The 10,229-nt window shown below is 38.3% G+C and overlaps 6 non-coding genes across 6 annotated transcripts; 2 read left to right on the plus strand and 4 right to left on the minus strand.

Annotated features, from left to right (window-relative positions):
• Positions 1 to 1,670: 1,670 nt before the first annotated feature.
• Positions 1,671 to 1,742, minus strand: Trnac-gca. The gene has a single exon. It is a non-coding gene; the product is annotated as a tRNA-Cys (tRNA).
• A 395-nt stretch (positions 1,743 to 2,137) lies between these two features.
• Positions 2,138 to 2,209, minus strand: Trnac-gca. The gene has a single exon. It is a non-coding gene; the product is annotated as a tRNA-Cys (tRNA).
• Positions 2,210 to 2,472: 263 nt separating this feature from the next.
• Trnav-uac lies at positions 2,473 to 2,545 on the plus strand. The gene has a single exon. It is a non-coding gene; the product is annotated as a tRNA-Val (tRNA).
• Positions 2,546 to 4,231: 1,686 nt separating this feature from the next.
• On the minus strand, positions 4,232 to 4,303 carry Trnac-gca. The gene has a single exon. It is a non-coding gene; the product is annotated as a tRNA-Cys (tRNA).
• Positions 4,304 to 4,697: 394 nt separating this feature from the next.
• On the minus strand, positions 4,698 to 4,770 carry Trnac-gca. The gene has a single exon. It is a non-coding gene; the product is annotated as a tRNA-Cys (tRNA).
• Positions 4,771 to 5,032: 262 nt separating this feature from the next.
• Trnav-uac lies at positions 5,033 to 5,105 on the plus strand. The gene has a single exon. It is a non-coding gene; the product is annotated as a tRNA-Val (tRNA).
• The last annotated feature ends 5,124 nt before the right edge of the window (positions 5,106 to 10,229 follow it).

A 10,229-nucleotide genomic window follows, 5' to 3' on the forward strand; every position in this document is an offset into this window, starting at 1 on the left:
AAAATAAAATATAGCAATAAAACTTATGTGTATATTAGCAGTAAAACCTCATAACCACCGATGTAGTTATCACCATAGTGCGAGCGATAATCCATTTTGCGATAATAGCCAATATCTGGACTGATGTACTGCTATGTAAAATGTGTAATGGAAGAAGAGCGGTAGGAATCTTACACGCTAACTAGCTAGTCTGTATACTTAAAAGGGTGCCACTACCAAGTTGTATTTGTTTGGCTATCCGTCTGGTGTCATTTAAACGAAAAGCAGTCAAAACTTGCGCTTTTTTAACGCAACAATAACCGCTGTAGTTTTGACTTGATTACTGCAAAGTGGTAATGTTACATCACTAGAGATAAGTTTACAACTATGCAGTCTATCATCCTAGAACGCATTACATAAAAAGTTAAAAAATAAAATATAGCAATATAACTTATGTGTATATTAGCAGTAAAACCTCATAACCACCGATGTAGTTATCACCATAGTGCGAGCGATAATCCATTTTGCGATAATAGCCAATATCTGGACTGATGTACTGCTATGTAAAATGTGTAATGGAAGAAGAGCGGTAGGAATCTTACACGCTAACTAGCTAGTCTGTATACTTAAAAGGGTGCCACTACCAAGTTGTATTTGTTTGGCTATCCGTCTGGTGTCATTTAAACGAAAAGCAGTCAAAACTTGCGCTTTTTTAACGCAACAATAACCGCTGTAGTTTTGACTTGATTACTGCAAAGTGGTAATGTTACATCACTAGAGATAAGTTTACAACTATGCAGTCTATCATCCTAGAACGCATTACATAAAAAGTAAAAAAATAAAATATAGCAATATAACTTATGTGTATATTAGCAGTAAAACCTCATAACCACCGATGTAGTTATCACCATAGTGCGAGCGATAATCCATTTTGCGATAATAGCCAATATCTGGACTGATGTACTGCTATGTAAAATGTGTAATGGAAGAAGAGCGGTAGGAATCTTACACGCTAACTAGCTAGTCTGTATACTTAAAAGGGTGCCACTACCAAGTTGTATTTGTTTGGCTATCCGTCTGGTGTCATTTAAACGAAAAGCAGTCAAAACTTGCGCTTTTTTAACGCAACAATAACCGCTGTAGTTTTGACTTGATTACTGCAAAGTGGTAATGTTACATCACTAGAGATAAGTTTACAACTATGCAGTCTATCATCCTAGAACGCATTACATAAAAAGTAAAAAAATAAAATATAGCAATATAACTTATGTGTATATTAGCAGTAAAACCTCATAACCACCGATGTAGTTATCACCATAGTGCGAGCGATAATCCATGTGCATTTTACCATGACATATTAGATACTATTGCATTACAACGTTGATTTGTATGAGTCTGGCTACCTCAGTCGAAACAGCATGAGACTCTTAAGTATTGATTGCAATTGTACACACGACCGGGGTTTTACATTTTTCGCTGAGATAATCGTACCTGGTTGGTTTTTTCTATATTGTGCGCAAATCTGCTACAGATACAGTAGTAATTCTATGGTGTGATTATTGTTTTGTCACTATATATTTGATGTAAATCATTAAATAAATGATATAAAAGTTTCCATTCAATCAGGAAAGCGTGCAGAAAACTTCAAGTTATTTCATTTGATCATTTCAATCATGATCATCCGTCTTACAAGGGGGCACCCAGGTTTGAACTGGGGACATTTCGATCTGCAGTCGAATGCTCTACCACTGAGCTGTACCCCCATAAATGTCCACATGAGTTTACCTTTGACATTCTGGATTGTAACGTAATAATTTTGCGAAAAACCCTTAGCTTTTAATTTGTGTTTCACACAGGATGCGCAAACAAAGAATCATTTGGTTAATTATTGAGTTTCTATCGAACAGGAGGCCAGTCAGATATTTCAGTTATTGAAGTGAAGAAACTGTGTGTTATTAAATAATACTTCTTGAACAGCTTTTAACGCAGATCAGTTTCCAGAAGTTGATGAGAATTTCTTTCAAACTTTCAAAAGTCAGGCTGATACGTAGAAATATATCGAGTGAGCTTATTTTTAAATTCAATAAACACATCAATGAAACAATTTAACTGAATAAACCCAATAATATTTCGTTCCTTATATTAGGTTTAACTTAACAGGGGGCATCCGGGGTTGAACCGGGGACATTTCGATCTGCAGTCGAATGCTCTACCACTGAGCTATACCCCCCATATATTTATATTTTACCCCGTATTTCTATTAGCCCTCCATTTTTATTAAGAGTAACTGACTCTGAAAAATCGATTGATCTTTTTTAAAAATTGGATTTCTTTTCTCTGATATTTCTCGAAGCGAAATGTCGATAATTGATGCCTATTTTTCATCAAGTGGCTTCATTTGGTCAGCTATATCCTGATTATATCGTTGGGGGACATAAACATGATATGTTGATTTTGGTTAAATAAATTTGTTGCCATCTTTATAAAGTTAATGTTTCCATAGTGTAGTGGTTATCACGTCGGCTTTACACGCTGAAGGTCCTCAGTTCGATCCTGGGTGGAAACAATTAAACAATTTTAATCCTTGTATGGAATTGCATTCCTTGTTTTACTTTTGCGATAATAGCCAATATCTGGACTGATGTACTGCTATGTAAAATGTGTAATGGAAGAAGAGCGGTAGGAATCTTACACGCTAACTAGCTTGTCTGTATACTTCAAAGGGTGCCACTACCAAGTTGTATTTGTTTGGCCATCCGCTTATTATTGAGTTTCTATCGAACAGGAGGCCAGTCAGATATTTCAGTTATTGAAGTGAAGAAACTGTGTGTTATTAAATAATACTTCTTGAACAGCTTTTAACGCAGATCAGTTTCCAGAAGTTGATGAGAATTTCTTTCAAACTTTCAAAAGTCAGGCTGATACGTAGAAATATTTCGAGTGAGCTTATTTTTAAATTCAATAAACACATCAATGAAACAATTTAACTGAATAAACCCAATAATATTTCGTTCCTTATATTAGGTTTAACTTAACAGGGGGCATCCGAGGTTGAACCGGGGACATTTCGATCTGCAGTCGGATGCTCTACCACTGAGCTATACCCCCCATATATTTATATTTTACCCCGTATTTCTATTAGCCCTCCATTTTTATTAAGAGTAACTGACTCTGAAAAATCGATTGATCTTTTTTAAAAATTGGATTTCTTTTCTCTGATATTTCTCGAAGCGAAATGTCGATAATTGATGCCTATTTTTCATCAAGTGGCTTCATTTGGTCAGCTATATCCTGATTATATCGTTGCGGGACATAAACATGATATGTTGATTTTGGCGAAATAAATTTGTTGCCATCTTTATAAAGTTAATGTTTCCATAGTGTTGTGGTTATCACGTCGGCTTTACACGCTGAAGGTCCTCAGTTCGTTCCTGGGTGGAAACAATTAAACAATTTTAATCCTTGTATGGAATTGCATTCCTTGTTTTACTTTTGCGATAATAGCCAATATCTGGACTGATGTACTGCTATGTAAAATGTGTAATGGAAGAAGAGCGGTAGGAATCTTACACGCTAACTAGCTAGTCTGTATACTTCAAAGGGTGCCACTACCAAGTTGTATTTGTTTGGCCATCCGTCTGGTGTCATTTAAACGAAAAGCAGTCAAAACTTGCGCTTTTTTAACGCAACAATAACCGCTGTAGTTTTGACTTGATTACTGCAAAGTGGTAATGTTACATCACTAGAGATAAGTTTACAACTATGCAGTCTATCATCCTAGAACGCATTACATAAAAAGTAAAAAAATAAAATATAGCAATATAACTTATGTGTATCTTAGCAGTAAAACCTCATAACCACCGATGTAGTTATCACCATAGTGCGAGCGATAATCCATGTGCATTTTACCATGACATGTTAGATATTATTGCATTACAACGTTGATTTGTAGGAGCCTGGCTACCTCAGTCGAAACAGCATGAGACTCTTAAGTATTGATTGCAATTGTACACACGACCGGGGTTTTACATTTTTCGCTGAGATAATCGTACCTGGCTGGTTCTTTCTATATTGTGCGCAAATCTGCTACAGATACAGTAGTAATTCTATGGTGTGATTATTGTTTTGTCACTATATATTTGATGTAAATCATTAAATAAATGATATAAAAGTTTCCATTCAATCAGGAAAGCGTGAAGAAAACCTCAAGTTATTTCATTTGATCATCTCAATTATGATCATCCGTCTTCCAAGGTGGCACCCAGGTTTGAACTAGGGACATTTCAATCTGCAGTCGAATGCTCTACCACTGAGCTATACCCCCATAAATGTCCACATGAGTTTACCTTTGACATTCTGGATTGTAACGTAATAATTTTGCGAAAAACCCTTAGCTTTTAATTTGTGTTTCACACAGGATGCGCAAACAAAGAATCATTTGGTTAATTATTGAGTTTCTATCGAACAGGAGGCCAGTCAGATATTTCAGTTATTGAAGTGAAGAAACTGTGTGTTATTAAATAATACTTCTTGAACAGCTTTTAACGCAGATCAGTTTCCAGAAGTTGATGAGAATTTCTTTCAAACTTCAAAAGTCAGGCTGATACGTAGAAATATATCGAGTGAGCTTATTTTTAAATTCAATAAACACATCAATGAAACAATTTAACTGAATAAACCCAATAATATTTCGTTCCTTATATTAGGTTTAACTTAACAGGGGGCATCCGGGGTTGAACCGGGGACATTTCGATCTGCAGTCGAATGCTCTACCACTGAGCTATACCACCCATATATCTATATTTTACCCCGTATTTCTATTAGCCCTCCATTTTTATTAAGAGTAACTGACTCTGAAAAATCGATTGATCTTTTTTAAAAATTGGATTTCTTTTCTCTGATATTTCTCGAAGCGAAATGTCGATAATTGATGCCTATTTTTCATCAAGTGGCTTCATTTGGTCAGCTATATCCTGATTATATCGTTGGGGGACATAAACATGATATGTTGATTTTGGCGAAATAAATTTGTTGCCATCTTTATAAAGTTAATGATTCCATAGTGTAGTGGTTATCACGTCGGCTTTACACGCTGAAGGTCCTCAGTTCGATCCTGGGTGGAAACACTTAAACAATGTTAATCCTTGTATGGAATTGCATTCCTTGTTTTACTTTTGCGATAATAGCCAATATATGGACTGATGTACTGCTATGTAAAATGTGTAATGGAAGAAGAGCGGTAGGAATCTTACACGCTAACTAGCTAGTCTGTATACTTCAAAGGGTGCCACTACCAAGTTGTATTTGTTTGGCCATCCGTCTGGTGTCATTTAAACGAAAAGCAGTCAAAACTTGCGCTTTTTTAACGCAACAATAACCGCTGTAGTTTTGACTTGATTACTGCAAAGTGGTAATGTTACATCACTAGAGATAAGTTTACAACTATGCAGTCTATCATCCTAGAACGCATTACATAAAAAGTAAAAAAATAAAATATAGCAATATAACTTATGTGTATCTTAGCAGTAAAACCTCATAACCACCGATGTAGTTATCACCATAGTGCGAGCGATAATCCATGTGCATTTTACCATGACATATTAGATATTATTGCATTACAACGTTGATTTGTATGAGTCTGGCTACCTCAGTCGAAATAGCATGAGACTCTTAAGTATTGATTGCAATTGTACACACGACCGGGGTTTTACATTTTTCGCTGAGATAATCGTTCCTGGCTGGTTCTTTCTATATTGTGCGCAAATCTGCTACAGATACAGTAGTAATTCTATGGTGTGATTATTGTTTTGTCACTATATATTTGATGTAAATCATTAAATAAATGATATAAAAGTTTCCATTCAATCAGGAAAGCGTGCAGAAAACCTCAAGTTATTTCATTTGATCATCTCAATTATGATCATCCGTCTTACAAGGGGGCACCCAGGTTTGAACTGGGGACATTTTGATCTGCAGTCGAATGCTCCGCAGTCGCATGCTCTACCACTGAGCTATACCCCCATAAATGTATACATGAGTTTACCTTCGACATTCTGGATTGTAACGTATAATTTTGAGAAAAAACCCTTAGCTTTTAATTTGTGTTTACACTGGATGCGCAAACAAAGAATCATTGGGTAATTATTGAGTTTTTGTTTTACAGGAGGCCAGTCAGATATTTCAGTTTTAAGCCAAGAAACTGTGTGTTATTAAATAATACTTCTTGAACAGTTTTAACGCAGATCATTTTCGATAAGTAGATGAGAATTTCTTTCAAACTTTCAAAAGTTAGGCTGATACGTAGAAATGTTTCGAGTGAGCTGATACTTATATTCAATAAACACATCAATGAAACAATTTAACTTAATAAACCCAACAAGATTCCTTCGCTAATGTCCTTCGGGAATTTTTTTAAACGTTAAAGAGACAGAAAATTAAGGTTAAATAGTAGATAGTAAATAGTATACATACTATTATTTTTTTCGAAAATTCTGTTTCCCTTTATTCTCTTAAATGATTTGATTCTTATTAACTAATGTCAATATTATGAGTGGTGCGACTTAGGTGTGGCGGAGGCTTCGCCCCGCCACCCCACGTCGCACTTCATGTTTAGATTAAGTTAAAGTAACACTTATTACTATAGTAACAATACAATTATATCATGCGGTCACATGTTGCATTACATGAGTCTTGGCTAATAGATAGCGAGCTACCATCATACCCATTTCTTCCCTTCCAATAGTATAATTAAGATGGTCTAATGGTCATCAACCCAGGCTGCCAATCGCATGGTTCGGGATTCGAGTCTCGATCAAGTCGGAAAGGAAAACTAAGTTTGTAATTTCTGAAAAATTCCTCTTAATAAGCTTTCGGAGGTAAATGGAAGTGGAAGATCGGTGGTAACTCTTCACGACCGCAAGAAGATCTTGATGACCGAGGAGAGGACAGAGGAAGAAGGGAGAGATGACCCAGAGCTTCAAAATGAATATAATCTAACATTTTAAAAATATTCCTCAACTTCTTGGTTGATGACTAACTGTTAAAAAAGGAGGCATAAAAATTTTACTTGGACAACCAAATTTATTAAAATCAAGATAAAAAATAGTAAACAAATAATAAAACAAAAAGGGTTAAAAAAATAAGAGTGGGAAAATACAAAGTAAAAAGAAGAATAAAGACGAAATCGAAATCGAACATAACAACCAAATCAAATAATTAATACTCTCCAGTCTCCACTCCCATAGCAGAAAACTTGTCTTGCTAGGGAAGATCCAAACTTTTTTTTTCTTTTTGCTTACTTTGCTGAGCATGCACTGACAGTTGGAAGGTTACGCAAAAAAAGCGAATTCACTAACTAGGATTCGGCAACCAGCTAGGTAACAAATACGCAAATTAAATTTCTAAAACAGTAATAAAAACAAATGAAAAAATCGTTCCGCAATGTATCAAATTTTGACAGAATTATGTACAAAATTTGGTGACGATTGGTCATTCAGGGAAGAAACGTATAAAGGAATACAAAATGGACATTAAACCCTCTGAATTTCACTACTAGCTACTACTACCCTACCCCCTATACCCCACACCCTATATTGTTAAGGAACTTCGTATATAAATATACCTCAGGGATAAACCTTGTCTCTTGTCGTCTGCTATTACGATCTAGACGTGTGTTTTTTTAGCTCCCACATATTGTATCACAGTTTCGTGCATATACTGTCTACCTACCTTATTTCGGATTTATCCTGTTACGGGAAACCTGCTGCTCATGGTGAAATACTTTTTAATTTTTCTCGTTTGTGACGATGTCTTTATCAATAAGTCCAGCCACCAACAAGAGTCAGAGCGATGGTGGCGACATCTCTGTATCAGATTCGGCACCTAAGCCTAAAAAACAAACTTGTCACTTCGGCGACCACCAGACTACTACATCTGCTACCAGACAATGCAAAGGTTGCAATAAAGAATTCAGCCCGAACATCAGCAAGCAGTCTTATTGCTCCAACCCATGCTACCAGAAAAATAGACCAAAGAAGCCACCAAGTGCCGAAACTTTCGGCAATCCCATCAACGGCGCTGGCAAGCGAAACCACGACGCTCTTTCACCTGTAGCCAGTCTGGATCTGCTGGAAGAGTCATCCAACAAGAAAGCCAAAGCTGACTTCGACTCAGTTTTGGCCGACCATGATCTTACCCAGCTCGATAACCTCGACAAAGATGCCATGGCTTCTAAGCTGGAATCCCTGCTAAGCTTTGTTCACCAGCAAAACGACCTGGTCAAACATCTTGAAGCCACTGTTGCTAATCTCAAGACCGAGATGGAGCATAACAAGCATGCTTTTGCCGATGTTATTGCTTAGTCTGACAACGCCCAACCCAGGATTGCTTCACCGTTTCAACCTATCCTGGGCATGCATCCAGCAAGCAAGCCATCTTACGCATCCGCCACTCGTGGCCAACCTTGCCCAGTACTTATAGCCAACTATGCAGACGGGGCCAAACCAGCAGACCGCGTCTCTATAGCCACTGTGGACCAGTTTCTGGGAGCCGGCTCGGATGGGCCAGTTCCGCAGCGTGTGAGACAGAAGGATGACAAGCTATACATAACCCTGAAGAATCCAGCCGACTACGAGAGGGCCAAATCAATCATGGATTAGAAGCCAGATTGTACAAGTATGTTCAAATCTGTAACCGAATCTAATGTCCTGTAACCTGCAGTTGCCCTTTTTGTTAACCTGAGCTACTTGCCTAACTTAAAAGAGGAGTTGATGTATCGGAATGATGAGCTTAAGGACAAGGTTCACTCTTGCCGCCAGATTTTTACTCAGCCGGGCACAAATACTGGCCACGTAAAGTTTTTCTTTACCTGTCGGGCCACTCGTGACAACCTTTTGTTTCGGGGCAGCGTGGACATTTTTAACACAGAGCTACGTGTGGTGGAATTCGACCTAAATAAACAGAGAGGTACGGCGCTGCTTCAATTGCCAAGGGTATGGTCATGCTCAGGCCTGCTGTAGGGATACATCTGCCCGTTGTGGCAAATGTAGTGGCTCCCACCGTAGGAGAGACTGCAAATCGGATGTAAAAATGCGCGTCCTACTCGGGTCTCCATCACGCTGGTGATAAACTATGCCCAGTCCAAATGAAGGCCGTGACCAGATACCGCGCCACTCTCGAACGCAGATAATGTTACACAAATTTCTCAACTCCAATCTAAAGCTCTCTCCCGCCAATTATTTTAAATGCATGCAATTTAATCTTCGCCAATCGAAGGCAGCGGCTGCTAACCTCGCCCAGGTCATATGTGAAAACGAGCTTTACGTTATACTGATCCAAGAACCCTACGCTACTAATTCAAATTTCAAACTCACCTGTCATTTCTGACATCCCACCCGGATACATCGCTTTTCACAGTTTGAATGATTCTAATGCGTATGGCGCTGCCATAATTGTAAAGCTCGAGCTTGCGTCTTCTTGTCGTACGACCTCCATACCTGGCTGCATTCATGTTTCGGGTTTCGACATTGGATCCTTTAGTTTTTTGTCTGCATATTTGCGCCCATCAAATGACGATATCTCCTCCCTATTTCATTCTGCTTTCCAACCTCTTGTCTCCCCCTTCACAGTAATTTCCATGGACTCTAATGCTAAGAACCTTCTTTGGAACAGCCCTACTACAGACGCCAAAGGGGTCTAGCTCGAATGCTTAGTTCACAGTGAGAACCTAAATATCATTAACTGTAATACATCCGACCTGGACTTCACACCGGGTGGGACCTCGTTTCTTGATGTGACCCTGACTGGCGACAAAGTTGTGGTTTCACGCTGGTTCTTTCCTTCTATACCTTCGCTCTCAGATCATCCTTACATTTACTTTGAAATTTCACGCGCTTGTCATGCCTCTCGTTTAAAAAAATGCACTTGTACTCCCAGAGTCCCGACAATCGCCAGGATCAATCTAGCAAAATGCAGTGCCCAACTCTCAGTAGAACTCAAATCTTTCCCTCTCCCGCTGTCTCCTTCTAAAAGGGACATTGATTCGCTTATTACTCACGTCTTCTCTTTAATCTCTGTCTCTGCGTGCAACTCCAAAAGCGATAATTCCCCCTTTACCACATCGCCGCTGCATGCCATTGTGGTCCAAATAACTTTGTGCTCTGAGAAACAACACCAGACGGGCCTTCAAGTGCTGGACCGTTCAGAAATCGCTGGCCAATAGGGTTCTCTACACTGAACAAAAAGCGAGCTAC

This window comes from Daphnia pulicaria, chromosome 6, assembly GCF_021234035.1.
Source record: "Daphnia pulicaria isolate SC F1-1A chromosome 6, SC_F0-13Bv2, whole genome shotgun sequence".
Classification (NCBI taxonomy): Eukaryota; Metazoa; Arthropoda; class Branchiopoda; order Diplostraca; family Daphniidae; genus Daphnia; species Daphnia pulicaria.